We start from the raw sequence: 20,271 nt of genomic DNA on the forward strand, positions 1-20,271 counted from the left end.
CATATCAATTGAATTACCCCAACGTACCAATTCTTTTCTTTTTCAGATTAGATCAACCATTCCGAAATGATTAACTATGACAATTATTATTATATTAGAAGATCGTTTTAAATTATCATGCTTCAAAATTCAACTCAATTCGAATTTTTTGCGAGTCTACGATCGGTCTGTTGGTCTGTCTGTCTGTCGGTCAGTCGGTCGGTCGGTCGGTCTGTTTGTCGGTCGGTCGGTTCCGTTCATTATACCTACTCAACGAGCTATCTCATAATCACGATCAGTATATGAAGCAACGTCTTTTCGCTGCTTGGAAATACATTTTATCGCCCAGGTGAGGTACGTTATTTTGGAAATCTTACGGCGGTTCTCGATCGTCTGAAAAGATCGAGCGACAAAAAAAGTGGCCTTAACGGAATAAGGCCATGACGAAGCCTCTGGCGCCAGGTCTCTTCCAACTCATTATCCGATTCTCCTCGATGAACTTGCATCAAAAAATTTCAGGCAATATCAACGATCAAACTATCAATAATATATGGAGCACCTATCATCTCTCTCTCTCTCTCTCTCTCTCTCTCTCTCTCTCTCTCTCTCTCTCTCTTTCTATCTCTTTCTATCTCTTTCTAATTTGATTTTTGTCCAATACAAATTTATTATCGTCATCTTTTTTTTCTTTTTCTTCATCTCTCTCTCTCTCTCTCTCTCTCTCTCTCTCTCTCTCTCTCTCTCTCTCTCTCTCTCTTTCTCTTTTTCTTTTTTCCTAGTCAATGTGACTTTCGAAACAAATTTAAATTCATTTCCGTGTTAATAGAGTCGTGAAAGAAATCGTACAGGCCTGTAAGTTCATCGAATAATCCCTTTTACATGCCTTTAAATCTCATGAATCGAATGACATCTTGATGAATGTTACCGGTGAAGATGAATAACTGAGAAAATAATTAATCCTTCCTACAGGCGATTGCACTAGCCGAACTTTCCTTTCAGAGAACATCGACCTATATTAAAGCGTGGAAGCGGCAACGAAAAGAAGGATAAACAAACAAGCCATCCCATCGATCATACTAATAGCAGGAACGAATTCAAAGGTCAGCTACGAGTAAGGAGTACCTATTTCAACAAAAAAAAAAAAAAAAAAAAAAAAAAAAAGAAAGAAAAAAGAGAAAAAAACAGAAAAGAAAAAAAAGAAAAGAAAAGAAAAGAAAAAAAAAACTAAACGAAAAGAAGAAAGAAAAAGAAAAAGAAAACCTTTTTAATGAGCTCGCTTCGAAACACATCGAAGGCTCATTAAATATAAATTTTATCCTTAATCTCAAGCGAGATTAATTTCAATAAATTAAATCAATAAATTAAATCAATAAATTAAATCAATAAATTAAATCAATAAATTAAATTTGAAAATTTATTTAATTCACTTTTTCTTTTTATCTTTATATATCTAATCAACTTTTAACAAGTCATAACTATCGTGTATTTTCACCTTTAACAATCGGACATCCTGTATAACAAGCACGTGATTAGAAAGAGAGGTGCGACATACCTGCGATCCTATCAGCAAAATTCCAGCATCATTTTTCGCATACCGACAAAGCTCGGAGCTGGTACCAAGGTACCAAGATGATGGGAAGAAAGATACAAATTGGGGTCGGGAGAGTAAAGGTCCAATTCAACGGCCTGAAGATCTTATCCAACTAATGGACAGAAGCCACTGCGGACAGAAGTTAAAGATCACTCTTTCTCTCTTCCTCTCTCCCTCTCTTTCTCTTTCTCTCTCTCTATCTCTATCTCTCTCTATCTCACGTATTATATTTCGAAAGAATTTTAAGCCTATCATAGAGGAGAACGAGTTCAATGGCGTTTCGGATCTATCTCTATTTCTTTCTTTCTTTCATAAATAATTAACTTAATATTATACATCGAAAAGAGACAAATAAAAGAGTACAAAGAGAGAGAGAGAGAGAGAGAGAGAGAGAGAGAGAGAGAGAGAGAGAGAGAGAGACGTTGGTTAATGCGATTTAAACAACTTGAAACATATTATTAGATAGACAAGTAGATATTTCTCACGGAAATGCGAAACTAAAGTGTGTACGATTTTTTCTTCTTTTCTTTCATATTTTTTGTTCTCGTCTTTTTTTCCTTCTACGACGCTTTCCTCTCTGTTCTTTTAAACCCAAGGGGGAAAAAAACATAAAGAAAAAAGGATTCGTAACGTTATAATTCCATGTAACGGCACATTAGCCGCAATCCTTAGCCCTTCTTCTTCTTCCCTTCGAGAGATACACGAAATCCAAACATCATTGTTCTCTTCCCACCACCTATCTTATAAAAATTTCAATTTTCCGAAGAAAATTACCTTGTAATAGAAATACTATTTTTATTATAAGGTACTCTACGGAATGTAATTCCTATAATTTTTACATTGCCATATTTTCGAATATAACGAGGGAAAAATATTTCGAAAGATTATTAAATAGTTCGATGGTAAAAGATTTCTTTTTAACGAGAGGGCGCCCTAATGGCGCGAAAAATTGAAGGTATCTTTATATAAATTTGTGAGAAAAAAGAAAAAAAAAAAAAAAATCATAATAAAAAAAAAAGGAGACGTAATTCTCGCAGGTGTAAAATTCAAAAGAAAAAGAAGAAGAAGAAGAAGAAAAAGAATAAAAAGGAAAGCAGCGTTAGTCATAAAATAATGACGCGAAAGATGGCAATCTCCTTCTCTTTCACCTTCTCGAAGCCGCGCTAATTGGAAAGGCGAGCGATGTGTCGACGGATACAATAGAACTCTCCTCGAAAGAAGTGCTTGACCTGAAGTAGTGACTGACCGGATAGAGACCAGCCGACGAGGATCCACCCGCTGTCGAATGAACGAGGAAAATAATTTAATTAGCCACCTCTTCGAAGCACAATACTCGAGTGCCCATCGTCTTGAAGCTTCGTTCGAGAACTACACCGAATTATCTTGGGCTTTGTACAACTTCAATCCTTCAAGATGAATCGTTGAAAGTGAGAAAGAACGAGAAAAGGAACGTTATCTTATAAACGGAGCCATCGAGAAATTACTAATTCTTTATTATCTTCTTTTCTTCACCCCTTTTTCCCCACCCTTTTCTTCCTTTCCCCTATAAATTTTCGTCCAATTCCACGAAATATTCTAAATATTTTTTAAGACGTTCGATATTGTCATTCACCTTTGACGATATTTTTCGAAGGTGAAAAACTCTTTTCTTTTCTTTTCTTTTCTTTTTTTTTCTTTCTCTCTTTGTTACCCTTATAACATTACGACATTGCTAGTGACAAGTACAAAAAGTACTATGTAATTTGGAATATATTCGATCGTCACAATGAGATAGAATTTTTCTAAGAAGACAGATATTTCTTTAGTCGATAATTTTACGATTTTTCGTCATTTAAAAGAACTACGATGTACAAAGTATAAATGTACATACAATTTTCGACGAATTCGAAGAAACAATATTTCCGTTAAAGTTCTCTTCCGATTCGGATGCGCACGGTTATCCTGTAGCAGTTTTACGTAGCCTACGGCTGAAAAAAATTTCCGTCTTTTATAGATTTACTCACGCCCCCGGAACCTCGTTTACGTGGGCACGAGTATTCGCCGATAAACATTTATCGTCCCCTTCGAACAAAACGTCGATAACGTTATTATTACTATTACACAGCTTACCCGAGGCGTTCCCTAAGTGCTTTTCGCTCTGCAGCATCGAAAGTACATACTTTTTAAGATGAGGATCGCGCCTCGATCTTCGATGCATCCGGGATCGAGCGACGTTCCTATAACTGCGAGTTTCTTCTCGTCCTTCGATGATTGAAATTCTCCAAAGATGAAAAAAATACAAAATACAAAATAATAATATATAAAAAAAAAAAAGAACCAAAAGAAAAAAAGAAAAACAATCGAGATACTATCGTAGCTAATAAAGTCGAAATTTACGTGATGTTCGATGCGATTCTTCGAACGAATATACGCATAAATATTTCAAAATATGCATTAAACATTAAAATAAAACTGTTTCCTTTGGAAAGGCAGTGAAAATCTCTTGCTTCCTTTTTTTGTTGTTTTTTTCTTGCTCCTTTTCTCTTTTTCTTCCAGAAAAGAACGTAAACGTCGAGAATAGTCATAGGTGTTATCGTGTAAAAGATTAACACGGAAAATATCCACCGATAACGATTGGTTTATCTACTTAAAAGGTGTTAAGAATTTAAGTCTGGCGAAGTTTCCTTATGATTTATGAGACTAACTCTTCGAAGTATAGAGATCTCGCATTTCGATAGGAAATTCTCTCTCTCTCTCTCTCTCTCTCTATCTATCTATCTATCTATCTATCCATCTCTATTTATCTATCTTTTACAAAACTCTCTTACGCCGTAAAGCTTGAAATCCACTTTCGAGTTCGGTCCTAGGGAGTCTAGCTCGGATCTTTTATACACCGTAGGATCGATGCCGCGTTTGGACCAAGCTCGTAAATCGTCCGCAGAGCGGCGAGCATTGTGCTGTGGTGATTTACCGGTGCAAGTCCATTAGTCGTAAAGCAATGCTCCTCGCCATTACTAGATGGCGAATGATAAGACAAACTGCGTTTCCAGCATATAATGCCTGCGGACGGACGTACCTCGCGTTCACCATTGCAAAGGGTGAATCGTTTGAGTGTTTGAGTATTCACGTATATACATACATATATACATATATGCATATATATAATATATATATATATATATATATATATATATATATATATATATATGATCGTCTCTCTATTCCTGTGTTTATGTAGCGTCGTTCGCGAGTCGACGCTTCCCTTTCATCGCCATCGCTCTTTCTCCTCTCTCCTCCTCTCTCCTCATCTCTCTCCTCCTCTTCTTCTCCTCTCTAGGAGAATCCGCCACCCTTCCTCTCCGAGCTTTCAGAGAATTCTCTTGCGCTCGACGTCGTAATTTACGACGTTGGCCTCGTCATTACGAGGCCAAATGCTTTCGGACCTTCGTTAGCACAGTTCGCGAGATATCTCTACGCAAGGGGTAAAACAAACCGGACGATAGTTTGCCGACTAATGCCCATTGTCCTCTGTTCTATTTCTGATAAATCGCCGAGGAATTCTGTCATAAACGTTGTCCTCCGTATTTGTTTTATTCCATATCGATTTACCCCATAGAAAAAAAAATGTTATAATACGTCACGATAACGTTCTATTCAACGTTCTATTTACTTACTTACTTACTTATTTACTTTGCAAACCAAAACTCCCTCTTACCATTTGCATTTTACTCTTAATAAAGATATAAACTTACAATTACCAATTTTTCCTTTCCTAACGTTAATGAGCTCGACGTTAATCACTGAGCTTCGCTAACGAACATGAGATTATTCGACTTCTTGTCGGCTAAATGTTTAACGTGACTGACACATTGAACATTACTCGCACAAATGACTTTGTTCTACGTCTCTTAAACTACGTACGTATTTATTTATTTACGTATGTATATATGTATGTATGTATAACGTTTATTTATAACGAACGAAGGACAAGGGCAGGACGTTGATTTTAATGATACCACTTTGTAAGATAAATATTGCCTTCGATTTACGACAGTTTTTATCGTTCACGTATATACATAGATACATTTACGTCTACGATCTTTATTCGTTGTAGTCGTTTATCTTTCTTTTCTTTTTGTTCTTTTTTTTCTTTTTTTTTTTTTTTTTTTTTTTTTTTATTTTATTTTTGTTACACGCATATATAAAATCGAATCATTTCGATCGTATTTTCTATCTTATAAATCGATGGTGATATAAAATGTATCTATCGATATTTCATTTCTTTTTTAGAAATTCGAAAATTAGGTATAACAATGAACGCACGAACGATCACAAGAAACATAACGAGATGGACGTTAAATTTCTCTCTCTCTCTCTCTCTCTCTCTCTCTCTCTCTCTCTCTCTCTCTCTCTCTCTCTCTCTCTCTCTTTCGTTCGCGTAAAGACGCTATTCACGATTTTATGGAATTGTACAAGCACGGGAGAGAGACAGAGAGAAAGAAAAAGAAAGAAAGAAAAAGAGAAAGAGAATAGTAAGTACTAAGGAAACGATTTGCTAGTATCCTACTACGTTCGTGTGGGTGTACAAGAAGGATTCCGCAAATATTCGTGATCGTGGGTGGATCGTTTGGGTAATAGGACGACCATCGTGGCTCGTGTTCCGCCGTACGAACAACGCGGATCTATTCGTGCATTACGCATCCTTCCGGCGCGCTTAATTATGTAGTCGCGATGCCCGCTAAAGGGGAGAGGGAAACAATGGCAACGATGAAATTGCAGTCTTCCAGTACCATCCGCCCTCGCGAAGAAATATTTCCAAGCGAGTCGTAGGAGGGACTATCTCGGTGCACCTTGCAGATTGAATTTTAACCCTTCTCCGCATTATCGTTTTCCTATTCGTATTACGACAAATGAATCTGTATATATAACTTAATCACATTTATGTTTTTCATCTTGAAAAATTTCTCATACTTTTAATAAATAAAATGAGAACGATCGATTAAAAAATGTTAAAGGTATTTATAATATCATGTAGAGTTATAACTTCTGAAAAAATTAATAATTAAAAATATATATATATATATTTGCAATAAAATATTTAGAGAAATTTGAAATATATACATAGTGTGTACATATATATATATATATATATATATATATATATATATATATATATATATATATATTTATATTTATATGTATATATATATCTTTTTTTTTCTAGAGCTTTATATACTTGTAGCTACATATAGGTGTATGTATGTATTTGTGTGTGTGTATACATATATATAGTATATCTACATGCCAGACATTGAAACAATTTTCTAAGAATAAATTTTCAATAATTCGTTCTAAATATAATACATCTATACATTGAAATTGCACTTTAATACTTTCGTATATATAATAAAAAGGAAAGATTTAAGAAGCCGCATGAAAGGATCGTAGCAAAAGCTTAAAAAGAATTTTTTCCTTTGGAAAGCTACTTTCATGGAGACGTACCGTCTACGATTCGATTGTCTACGCATTTCCGTGAACGCATTTCGTCTACATCTTCATCGTATCATTGTAACGGATTTCTTTGGTTCTTCTTTGCCGAAAGACTTGTAACAGGACTTGTAACAGGAGATTCCAAATATAGCAAGGGGGCTGGTTAAAGCCACCGGTAGACAGGAAACGATACAATGACGAAAGGAACCGTCGTCCGTAACGATCGTGAACATTGTGGGCGTATAAACTACAACGATTTTATGTACTTTTAACGAATTTTTATTTTATTTCAATATCCATCATTTCGAATCGAAACTAATAAATATTGTCTTGTTGCGTAATATTGAACAAATAAAATGACGGGGTTACGATCTCGATCTATCTGATATAAAAAAAAAAAAAAGAAAGATATATATATATATACACGCGCAAAAAAATATGTTGTGCTCTTTAATCGACGATTACGCAACATCAAAAACGGAAGTCCCTAATTTTCTGCTATCCTTTCCACGCCTTTTACTTATGGCTAGGTAAGTAACAACCTAATACCTACCTAAATTTCTCGAAGGATTCTGCGAAAATTTTGTTTCGTTTAGTATCCGAACTGGCATAAATGGTTCCCGATGGAACCATCTGTCGGAGTCAAGTCCATCGTCCGCGATAATTCACGTTCGTCTCGCGATACCGATCGAATAACCATTGTCTGTAGCGGCAGCCTCGAGATGATTGTAGTCATTATTACGATTAGGATTTCTATCGATGAGAAGACCGATTATTCTACGCTCAGAGATACAGTTTTTGTTTTTTTTTTTACCCTTCATCTATACTTACGTATGTATATTTGATTTCGCAATCGTAAAGTAGAAGAAGAAAGAAAGAGAAAAGAAAAAAGAAAAAAAAGAATAAGAAGAACAAGGAAAAGAAAATCGAAAAATTCTATCTCAAGAATTAAATTTATCGTTTCATATGTATATTAATAATCAATTAAATAAATTTAAACATATTATTTTAAATGAATAATCTACTTAAAGATACGTCATATTTCATTTAAATGCAAAGATTCGATATAGTATACCTCGTAGATAATAAATCGCAATTATTATGCAGACGGCGTAGCCCTTTTCTTTGAGTAAGAATTCAACGAAAAAGGGAAGAAAAGAAAAACGAAGAAGACGAAGTAATAATAATAAAAGATGAAGAAGAAGAAGAAGAAGAAAAAGAAGAAGAAGAAGGAAAAAACCGGAAGTTGGTCGAAATCGGAGCACTACTTTCTACTCGCTCCTTCCTGTCACTCGAGACTCTTTTGGTAGCAGCCTGAAAAAGCGACTCCTCCCTTCGAGGTACGCTAATAGACGATTCTATACCTAATAGGGTTCTGGTTCTCTTTTTCTTTTTTTCTCTTATTCTCTCGGACGTTCGTTATTCTTCTTTGGATGTTTGTCGCAGGGTGTAGCTTAGGGTGCAACTGCCTTAGCCGGGACAGAACGTGGCCGCTGGGTCCGGTGGGTGTCGACGGTTATGCCCATTGCATAGCTTTCTCTCTCTTTCTCTCTCTCTCTCTCTCTCTCTGAAATTTTTTTACGGTTTTCAGAGACGCAAACCCTATTCACCCTTTTACACCCTTAGCTCTCCCTCTCTTTCTCTCTTTCGATCGTGCTTTACTCAGTCACCCATTGTCCTTTAAAATTTGAATTTCGATCCTATAAACTTCAGGAACGATCTAATTATAATGTTTATTTAATATTTCATTCTATACTTCGAATGCTTTTTTTTCTGCGCTCATATATATATATATATATATATATATATATATATATATATATATATATATATATATATATTATATATTTCAAAAAAGCATATAAACTAATAAAAATTTTATCGAGAGAAAATGAATTGTTAAACGAATTTTTTCTATCAAAATTTTTTTTCCTTCCTTTTTTTTTTTTTTTTGTATTATTCACTTCTTTCGTTCAACGTAATAACGATTATTAATTTAATCGATATATCGAGTTGAAACATGAACGTTCGATTTGCACATTCGACATTCGTGTTTTCGAACAAATTAACGTTCGTAGATACTCGTGTCATATGCATTCTAACGCGCGTGCACGTAGGACTTGACAGGCGGTATACGGGACGCGTGCGGACAACGAGTGTACAGCTGCAACCCCCACGCCCACGACACACCCCCCGAGATTCACAGGGTGGCACGCGTTTTCGACTAACCTCGCTTATGCCACCGGCGTTATTCTTTTCTTTCCTTTCAAAACGTTACCGATGTAGATTCTTCGATTGGGGACCATAAACCTCTCGAGAACAGATGACGAGATCGATTTATCATTGATTCGTTACGAAGTTACATAAATCTATTTAAAAATCATTTATGAATATTCCAAAAGTATATAACCGCAAACGTGCATGCGCCTGTATTGTACGCACGTTTAATACGAATGCCTAAGAATTATCCCAATGGAATAATTCCTTTTTCCAAATTTTAAACAATTCCTTTGACAATTAAAATGATCAATAAACAAATTTTAGTTAGGAAAAATCAATAATCAATAATCAATGATCTACAAACGATTAATATAGAATTTAAATACTATTGTCAGAAATACACATTCAGTGTCCGCAAATTATACACATAATGACACGTTGCATATATATATATACATATATATATGTATTTGTCGTTATAAAAATTATACATTATGTACGTAGTACAATGAAATATCGAACAATAATAAAAAAAAAAAAAAAAAAAAAGAGAAAAGGAAAAAAAAATAAAAAGAAAAAAAAACAATAACGAAGAGAATAAAGAAAAAGTAGAAAGAAAGTTGCTATGAGTAAAAAGTATGAATAGACATAGAACTCTCGGTAGATATTACGAATGGGTGTGGAAGTCGAAGAGTCCGCCTATCGACCTCGAACATCGCCACCATCCGCGCCATCCAGCCGACACCGGCATCGCCGCTGCCGCCGCCGCCGCCGCCGCCACCGCCGCCGCCACCGTCGTCGTCGTCGTCGTCGTTTCTCCGCGGCTGCCACCCCCGGGGGGCAGTAATCTCACATGGAGATCCGGCTTAAACGATAGGCCCCGTTTCCAGGACCGCCCTCGTACGCGAGACTCTTAATTTCCAAGCGAAACGAGCGCCACCACTACCACCATTACAAACTACTACGACCAACCACCACCCTCGAATCTCCCCTGCTTTCCACGAAAATACTTTGCCAGCACTCTCTCTCTCTCTCTCTCTCTCTCTCTCTCTCTCTCTCTCTCTCTCTCCCCCTTTCTCTCTCTCTTTTTCTCTCTCTCAGTCTACTTCTTCAGACATCGTCGTCGTTTACGAAACGGGCCACCCCGTGCCGTGTTATTACACCAGCCTCGAATATTTCCATATCGTCGGACTAGACGAAGTTAATGCCACTCTCGGTTAGTACCAACCAACCCCTTTCAGTTTAACAGAGAAAAAGAGAGAAAGAGAAAAAGAAAGAACGAAAAAGAAAAAGATAGATAGATAGATAGATAGATAGATCGATAGATAAATCGATAGATAGATAGATAGAGAGAGAAAGAGAGATTCCAAAGATGGCGAGAGCTATCTTCTTCCTAAGAGGAATTTCCTTTTCTTCCTTTCGATCTACGCCCTTATAATAGACGTTACCTTTCCTTTGGGATAGGCTTTGCTCTTTTCTACGCCAACGAGTTTCCTTTTATCACAGGCTTGTTTCGTTAGATGATATATCGTTTCTGATTCGAATGGATCATGATAGTAAAGAAACATTGAACGTTTATGTATGAACGTACACGATGAATTGTCTTATCGGCGTATTATCTTTTCAACAAATTTTACTTTTTAAAGGAGGGATAAATGTTTAAGAAGAAATAAGAGAGAGAAAAAAAGTGTGTGTGTGTGTATATGAGAGAGAGAGAGAGAGAGAGAGAGAGAGAGAGAGAGAGAGAGAGAGAAAAGAAGAAACAGTTAGCCTCGAGGAATATAAAACGAGAGGAGATATCATCGCGTTGCTGAGTTGGAATAAAACTATAAACCAAAGGAAACAATTACCCCGACTCTTCGGTCGAAGATGCGGCTTAACGATAATAGTGCTTGCCCGTTCTCTCTCTATCTCTCTCTTTCTCTCTCTCTTTCTCTCTCTCAGCAATCATCGTTCGTTCTATATCCATCGAAAGCTATCCATCGAGATACCGATCCGTTTTCGTTCGTCCACCTTTCCTTCTATCGAAACCACGGGATCATAGCCCAAGGTCATCGAAAACGATCGGCTATCCTTGAAACTACATCGATGTCTTTGTACCTGTTTTTCGCAAAATATTGCAAACGATTCCTACCAATAGATATACCACGCTTTTAGAGTGAAACCTTATTTCGCGTGTACTCGATTCGTTCCATACGTCAAAAGAGGAATTACAAGGTAGAAAAGATCTTACCGATTATTACATGGTCTCTACTATGTTACAAATTTCATACATTCTACATTCTACATACCTACATATGTATGTAGGTATATGCGAGCATATCTTACATACATGATACGTAGATATGTAGATAACTAAAACGAAAGAAATCTACCTACTTGTACCTACTTCAACGATCGAGATTCCGCGATAATCAAAGAGCGGGCTTCAAGCTAGCAGTTTTTCTACCATGGAAAAAGCAGTTCAGTAGCGATGGCCGATGGATGGATCATCGCATTCGCATCGCGTTTCTCAGCTCTATCGCGAAACGGTGAATCGGCAAGAAGTAGGCTTAAACGTCCTTTCAATTTCCTCGTCATGGAGATCACCATGCATATCGAGAAGCATCGGGAAAGTACTTACTTACTTCTCTTTCTTTCTATCTATCTATCTATCTATCTATCTATCCATATCTAACTATATCTACCTCTATCTCTCTCTCTCTCTCTCTCTTTCTCGCACACAAACAGCCACGGTCGTTTTCTTTCGCGTGGCGAAGATCACAGTGTTCACGAAAGGCATCTAATTGCCAAGCTCTCAGCATCTCGCAGCTCCCTCACCATAAACTTAACGACCAGGCTTAACGGTTGGCCCTCCGCGGTATGCTAAAGAGAGTTTCTTCGGTTATTTCGCCAAGTACCCTGTTAAAGACTTCGATGGACCAAGTCTTTTAAAAGTACGCGTGCGAAAGTCTCGATACTCTAGCCGTATTTTCTAGTTCGTAGGTATCATCGAACGAATATTCAAACGGAACAACGTATCGAGATAAAATCGAAACGAAAAACGTTCTCCGTACTAACCTGTTGCTTACAAAAAAACGTCTTCAACTTCGACTTCGTACAAATCATCGGACGTAGGTAAGTAGTTAACTTACCTCTGATACTTATCTCTGATCGACGCAGCTTATCCATTTGGATATTATAAACGAATGAGTACTGAATTATAGAGAAGAATAAAAAAAAAAAAAAAAAAAAAAAAAAAAAAAAACAACCGATTCTACCATCTAAATTATTCTCTATTATTCAAACCTCGATAGTATCCTAACTATATTACGTTTCGTTTTTTTCTTTTCTTATTTTTTCTTTTTTTTATATATACAGAATTGCCGTTTCAAATCGAGAATGAATTCTTAGAAATTGATCCTGATTTCGTGGTATCGATATATATAAGTACCTATGTATAAGTAATCCCTCAAGTGAATAGGGACTCAAAGTGTTTGATTTTTTCAATAGGTTTGCATGATTCCGATTGGAGTGATCGAGAAAAAGAGGTGGATAGGGGGTGTGCCAGCAATGGAAAAACGGTGATTGGCGGGGCATTAGCGTAATGAGAGTCTCGAGTTGAGGGCTAAAACGACGATACGTGGCTACCGGCGAGGCCTATCCGCCATGATTAGAGTGGTCTCGCCTGTATTTTCGCCCGACGTACCTTCTCTACAAGTACCTTGGCGAAAACGTTCGTGCAATTTTAATCCGTCTCTTCTTTCCGCCCATCCAACAGTCCGTCCCCCTCTTCCTCCCTATTCCTCAAGTCCACATCTTCCAATACCTCGCCCTCTTACCAAGTAGAAAATAAGAAAGAAAAGGAAAGGAAAGCAAAGCGAAAGAAAAGAAAAGAAAAGAAAAAAAAAACGCGATCGGTGCGATGAACTCCCTTCGGAATCATAGAAAACGACAAAACGAGGAAACCGAAGAAGACGATTTTACGTTCAAAGGGAAACGAAATTGTCGTGTCGAGGTACCGGCATGCGCGGAACTCTTGCATTAAGTATCAAGGACAAGCTCCGTAGAAGGACGTACAAAATATGCACGATGAAACGATGTTGCGTGTCCCTATCGATATGATTTATATGCTCCCTCTACTTCCCTCTTTCTTCCCTACCCTTCTTTTTCTCCTTCCATTCCATTCTCTCCGTCTTCTTCCTTCTTGCAATGTGATGGCCATGCAAAACGTGAAATACCAACTTTTCTTTGTATGCTTCTGCCTACCAGCTATTTTTTTTTCCTATCAGCTTTCTTTCTTTCGTTTTGTTTTTTTTTTTTTTTCTTTTTTCCTTCTTTTCGTAAGCATGCGATCGTCGACGTGCATATTTTTGTACTGCTAAATTAAAACGTGCTGTTTTAATGTTAGCGCAGGGATGTACGATCGGTTGCATTCTTACAGGAGTCGACGGTTGTTACATCAAAAACGTACGATCATGGTGTATAAATAAATTAAATAAATATAAGGGCAAATCGTATAGAGAGAAAAAAAAAGTAGAGAAAAAAAAGAGAAAGAAAGAATAAGAGAGAGGGAAAGAGAGAGAGAAAGAAAAAAGGAGAGAGAGAGAGTGAGAAAGAGAGAGAGAGAGAGAAAGAGAGAAAGAGAGAGAACGATAGCCTTTTTAAAATGCGAATTCAAAGGAAAGACTCGAAGAACCGCGTGTCTCGGCTCGTTCAGCATTACGTATTCAGTGGCCAGCGCCATTTTGCCTCGACCATTTTTGCCGATCAAATCTTAATTGTTGGCTGGCGGCTGTCTAAGGAGGCGTGGCCACCGGTTGGTTCACTTTCAGCCACGCGATGCACGAACGCATCGATTTCTTTCTCTTCTCCGCTTCTTTTTCTTCTTCTTCTTCTTCTTCTTCTGCCTCTGCTACTTCTTCTTATTCTTATTCTTATTCTTCTTTACTTGCCTACCACCGGGCCTCTCACCGATCACGGGACCAAGAGGACGATCCGCGAGAATCCTGAGAAGAGAGTCTTCGAGAACGCCTGTGCGTATGTTAATCATCTCGAGTTGCCGGTTTCGTGAGCGATCAGCATCTATGTAAGTAGGTACGCTACTTATCATTGAGAAAATTGCGAAACAAAATTAATGTAACTTTTCATCATTTTGAAATTTCACCATCCACAATATTTATATCAAATGTGAAAGCATCGAAATCGTCGATGTTAATGAAATCAGTTGAGTCGTGTTAATATATAAGGATTGTATAAAAAAACAATCAATGCAATTAGTTACTACGATATAAAATATACGAGGCAGTAATTATCGATTATCTAACGACAATCTCTAACGCTAATAACACCGATGCACGATTCTTGATAGCCACCAAGAAAAGATAAATGCTCGTTAAAATTACTCTACGTAATGCGACGTATATATAATGAAAAATTAAAGAACTATGTATGTGCGTTGGCGTAAATGATAATAGAGAAAATTCGTGATTCTAAGTCGTTACAATTATAAGATATTAAACCTCCATAGATCGTTTAAATAGCTCTAGAAGATATGACTGGATTTACGTTCGCAATTATATTAACTTTGTACAATATGATTTCGATAGTCTTACAAATGCATTCGACAAAAAAAAAAAAAGAAAAAAAAATATATATATATATATACACCTAATTATCTGAAGAATAATGAAACGCATTCTAAAACTTTGTCGACTTCGTTCATATGCGCATGTATGTTTGCGCGCGGGCGCGCGCGTGATTCCCAAAGGATGGCACGTAATTAATTCGAAATTAATATCGCATACGGTGTAATCAGAGCGATATATAGCAGGGTGCTGTGCAGTGCCGGCAACCTTCTCGCTCTAATCACACGTATTACTCTGATTGGCAACAATTGGTAACAATTGACGGGCGGAATCGAGTCTCGGAGGTTCCGCTACTTTGCCCGCGTTGTTTACGAGCAGAACTTCGAAACGTTACACCTTAATTGCGTGTCTACATGCTCGGAGAATTATCAGGGTTTCCTTCTTACGGCTGCCGCCTTGCTATTTCTCGTTAGAGACTTACGTACGTGAGAATTATAGCTTTCGGATATGTAAAAGTTTCTCCTCTTTTTATTCTCCCTCTCGGTGGAAAGGAAAAGAAAAGAAAAGAAGAGAAAGGAGAAACAAAAAATAAGATAAGATAAAAGAAAAAGAATAAAAAAAAAAAAAAAAAAAGAAAAAGAACACGGCTATAGACATAGTATAGATATTTTTATCGGTGAAAATTTTCCTTACCATGTAATTGAATGATTACATAAATCATATATGTATATATATATATATATATATATATATATATATATATATTTCGTAACAACGAATATAAATTATATAAAGATTATAAATATTTAATAAATGAATAATTTATCTCTCGCATATTGACCACGTATATTATTATTACACGATGTACGATCTACACCTTTCAAAATTGACCGAGACTGAAATTTACTTAACTTTCTATCCCCATCTGGCGTATGGTTGTTTGCTTCCCAAATACGGATATGCAAAAGAGAAAAAGTATCGAAGAGACGTATCGGAGAAGTATCGCATAGGATGAGTGAAACTCGTGTAAGAAAATACTCCTTATAATCTCTCATTTGCCTCGTAAAAAGTCCCGAACGAACGGATGTAACCCAGAGAAACAGCAACGCGTTTTACGAGCTCGTAATGCAACCGATGGAACATCGCTAGGGTATGTCCGACTTGTCGGTAAGTTATTACACAACGTCGTTATACACCAGTAATTTACTTCCTCCTTCTCCTCCTCCTTCTCCTCCTTTTCTTATTCCCCATTATTTTTCTTTTAGTAATTTTTTCCCTCCCTCGTTCTAAAACCACCTCACCCCCCACCCCATCCCCCACCCACACCCTCATCCCACTTCACTTCAATCTTTCCCTTTTCAACGATCCACGATAGTATCTTCCGCGTAAGTTAATCATGATTTAACTTTGCTTCAATGAATCTATCTTTATCTATGGTTATTAAATTTAAATACAACCATTCATTCGTACCACGAGTAGAGCTACTTATAGGCTCTTTTTCTTTTTGTTTTTGTTATTATCTTTTACTATACTAAGTAATATCTAGCCTTTAATATAAATTTCTAAATCCAAGAAGAAATACTTACAATTAGTTAAAGAATGATACTCTCAATGGTTCGATCGACGACACGTAAATAATCCTCTTAAATACGCCGCAAGAAATATGTATTTACTGCGAATGATAGCAAAACGTAAATAAGTAAGAGCTATAGAACGACCTCGGAGTCAACGGAAATTCCAAGAGGCGTGTAAATATTTGTTTGTAAAAGACCTTTTAACGTCCTTTCTTCTGCTAGTTGTACGCCGAGAGCACAGCACTCGGTCGTTACTTAAAAACAGCCCATTACTCTTTTTTTTTCTTTTTTTCTTTTTTTTTTCTTTTTTTCCTATTGGAATACACTGTTGTTATTTCATTTACACGGTTCCGCGCGGTTCATTGAGTTTCAAGTATCTTCGTTTATGTATATACATACGTACATTACGGTGAGTATTATATTATTATGGTATATATAGTTATATATATATATATATATTACGTAGTAATAGTATCGATCTAGAAAGTAATCATTGTATCCATTATAATTAATGATAAAAAAAATTAAATAAAAAAAAAAGGGAAGAAATAAAAAACAAAAAGAAAATAGATAAAAATGAAGAGATGATATTCGATGAGGATAAAAAACAAAATAAAAGATTAATCACACGTCATAGGGCGAATAAATCTCAACGTAAGGATCGACATATAGATCATATTATTAAAAAAAATTTATACGGCTCCATGTGGTTCATCGATTTTCAACACATCCTTCATCTATACATACATATATATATATTACGATAAGTATTATGTAGTTATAGTATCGATCTCGAAAATAAAATTAAATCATCACACGTATCCATTTTTATCCATAATTTATGATAAAATAATAAAAATAAAAAAAAAAGGGCAAACAAAAAATTGAAAAAACCAAAAAAAAAGTAAAAGAAAAAGAACTAAAAAGTAAAAATTAAGAGATGATATTCGATGCGGATGAGAGGGGAGAAAGAGAAAAAGGATAAAGAAAAAGAGATATTGATCTCACTACAGTGGCCTTCGTCGCAAATAAATCTCGGCGTAACGATCGGCACATAGATCGTTGCGAAAGAAATTAGTAACGCAATCCTTCAATTCGGCGAATATCTAATCCCTCAAAATTCCTATAATTCGTTCCCCGCTAATATCCTTTTCATCGAAATTATCGACTCGAAAGAGGGAAAAAGAAGATGGGTGAAAGGAGTAGAATCGATCGGTTCCTCTCAACTCTCTTCGACGCTGGCAAGATGTTCCTCTTTCAAGACTGCAACCAGTGACGTCAGCGGTGAGTTTGCGGTCTCCAAATTACAATATCGTTAAAACGAGCGAGTTGAGATCGTGCGCGGGTAGGTAAGTTCGAAGAGAAGAAGGAGAAAAAGAGAAGGGGGGAGGAGGACCTTTTTCGTTGGCCGTGCGCGTTCCCAGAATAATGGCCTCCTGATTATATGCATTATATGGACCAAGATTGATACGATACGTAATAAAATAATTGAAATAATCACATGGCGCAACGACGATTCGCGGTACGTTAGATCGAACGATCGAACGTTCGATCGAACGAACGAACGAACGAACGAACGAACGAACGAACGAACGATCGATCGATCTATCTTAACTTACGATGCTGACTTTTCGAAACGTGTCAAGTCCTTTTTCAAACTTTCTCTCTTTATCTATAATCAACTAGAAATATTAACACGTACTTTATATACACTTACATGAATAAGAAACGAAAGAAAAACTAGAAAAAAGAAAAAATACATTTTGTATTGTTCTATTAAACGTACTTATGTATTAAATCTTTAATACTAATCCACAAACGATATTTATAATCAAACGATCAACGCGCTTATTACGAGAGAACGACGTTTAATCGAAAATTCTTTGATAAATAGAAAAATATTTTATTTTAAAGGGCAATGATGTTCCACGCGCTAAGGCGTAGTCACAACCGGCGCGCCCTTTTTCTCTTTGCCGATCTCACGGCGCCACTAAAACACACATACGCAACTTCCTCGATCCTTTTATTTCATTCCTCGGCAATCTTAATATTATCCCACGAATTACGGTCTCTCTCTCTCTCTCTCGCTCTCTCTCTCTCTCTCTCTCTCTCTCTCTCTCTCTCTCTCTCTCTCTCTCTCTCTCTCTCTCTCTTTCTCTATTAAGGGTGATTCACGACCCCATAGATACTCGCGCACGTACCACGAATTAGACTCGGATAATCGCGATCAGAATCCTTAAAATTTCTTCCCTTTCTTTGAACCCTTCCTTCATAAACATTTAGTAGAACGAATTATTTTCATTCTTTATTTCTTTGTCGATGAAAAATACGTCGAAATATTTCATTTCCTTTTTTCTTTTGTTTCATAAAAAAAAAAAAATTCCCCTATAAATCTAAAAGAAAAAAGAAAAAAAAAAGGAAAAAAAAGAAGAAATATCATTTGAAATATCGTCTAATATTGTCAATGATAGCTAATGTAAACTCATATATGCATATACACACACACACACACACACACACACACACGTACACGCATGATAGTACATGGACACAAAAACGTGACACTGCAAAATATTTCGAAGAGGATGATATCCATAGGAATGATCCATGTATCGCGCCTCGTATCGCGTCGGTCTTTGGCTTGTATCGTCAGATATATCCAGCTATATATGTCGGTGTCATGACTCGTAGTCCCAATGACGCTTCATAAACATAAACACTCGTCATCTTGTCCCGTCGAGACAACACGGACATTTATACCGAGTATTTAGGAACGTGTTATTCGACAGGTTTATATTATACTAACGACGTTTGTAAAATCACCATTTTCTTTTTACAACATTTATTTTCTTTTTTTTTCCCTTTTTTTTTCGTTTTTCTTTTTTCTTCTTCTTCTTCTTCTTTTTCCTCTTAAACGTTAAATCCAATTTAAAAAATATAAAATATATTTCCGTGGGAGATGGTGGTACGTCCCGATCGAAAAAATTTTACACGAACTTTATAAGCGATCTCGTATTATTAGAACGATCAAATTTCATCGATTATTCATATTAGAAATACGGTACGCATGATTCGGCAATATTGTACGTAATATTATAATAAAAGGGTTCCGCGATTTACGAAAAATTTTTCTGAGGGTTCCGTGAACGAAAAAATTTGAGAATCCCTGCTTTCGAGCGATCTTCGTAATTACTACTTACGATATACGTGAAATATTATATAATTCACATGTATGTATATATATATATATATATATATATATATATATATATATATATATATATATATATATCATATACAATATATATTTATATGTAATGGTTTCAAACCCGAAAGAGTAAGTAACAATAAATAATTAGAGGTTATAAAAAAATTTCAATACCTGCTAACAGGAACTACGGCATATATTTGAGCTCCATAAGATTACTGGAACGATTTGAATCTTCCTACGCAAAAATGTACACTGTTTAAACAAACGAAGAAACGAATTTTTATCACAAGAAACACAAGAAAAAAAATGGTCACGACAACGACGATTACAACGAATTTTCCGATCGAACGTTAAAACAAAGAACGATCGCGAAGTTTGGCGTAATTAAGCGTACTTCTTTTGTTTATACTTTTACTACGTTGTTCAAAAATATTCTCTATTACAACGGACCAATCAACAATTATTATTATTACAAGAAGTTATAGACAACCGTAATGATATTGCGAATTGATATAATTAAATCGATTAAAATAAATAAGACGAATAAGAGATATATATATATAAAAGATTTTTGTTGTAAAAATTCGCGCCAAGTTCGATTCGAGAAAAAGAAAAGACGTTTTAGTTCTTCGTTGAGAGGACGCAACGACGACGTGTCGA

The 20,271-nt window shown here is 36.1% G+C and overlaps 1 long non-coding RNA gene across 1 annotated transcript in view; it reads right to left on the reverse strand.

Annotated features, from left to right (window-relative positions):
• Positions 1–20,167, reverse strand: part of LOC124424325 — a 68,172-nt gene extending 48,005 nt beyond the window's left edge. The window contains exon 1 of the long non-coding RNA XR_006942289.1: positions 19,783–20,167. This is a non-coding gene — a long non-coding RNA (uncharacterized LOC124424325). The remainder of the gene's footprint in view (positions 1–19,782) is intronic.
• Positions 20,168–20,271: the final 104 nt, after the last annotated feature.

The sequence above is a fragment of the Vespa crabro genome, chromosome 5 (assembly GCF_910589235.1).
Source record: "Vespa crabro chromosome 5, iyVesCrab1.2, whole genome shotgun sequence".
Lineage (NCBI taxonomy): Eukaryota > Metazoa > Arthropoda > Insecta > Hymenoptera > Vespidae > Vespa > Vespa crabro.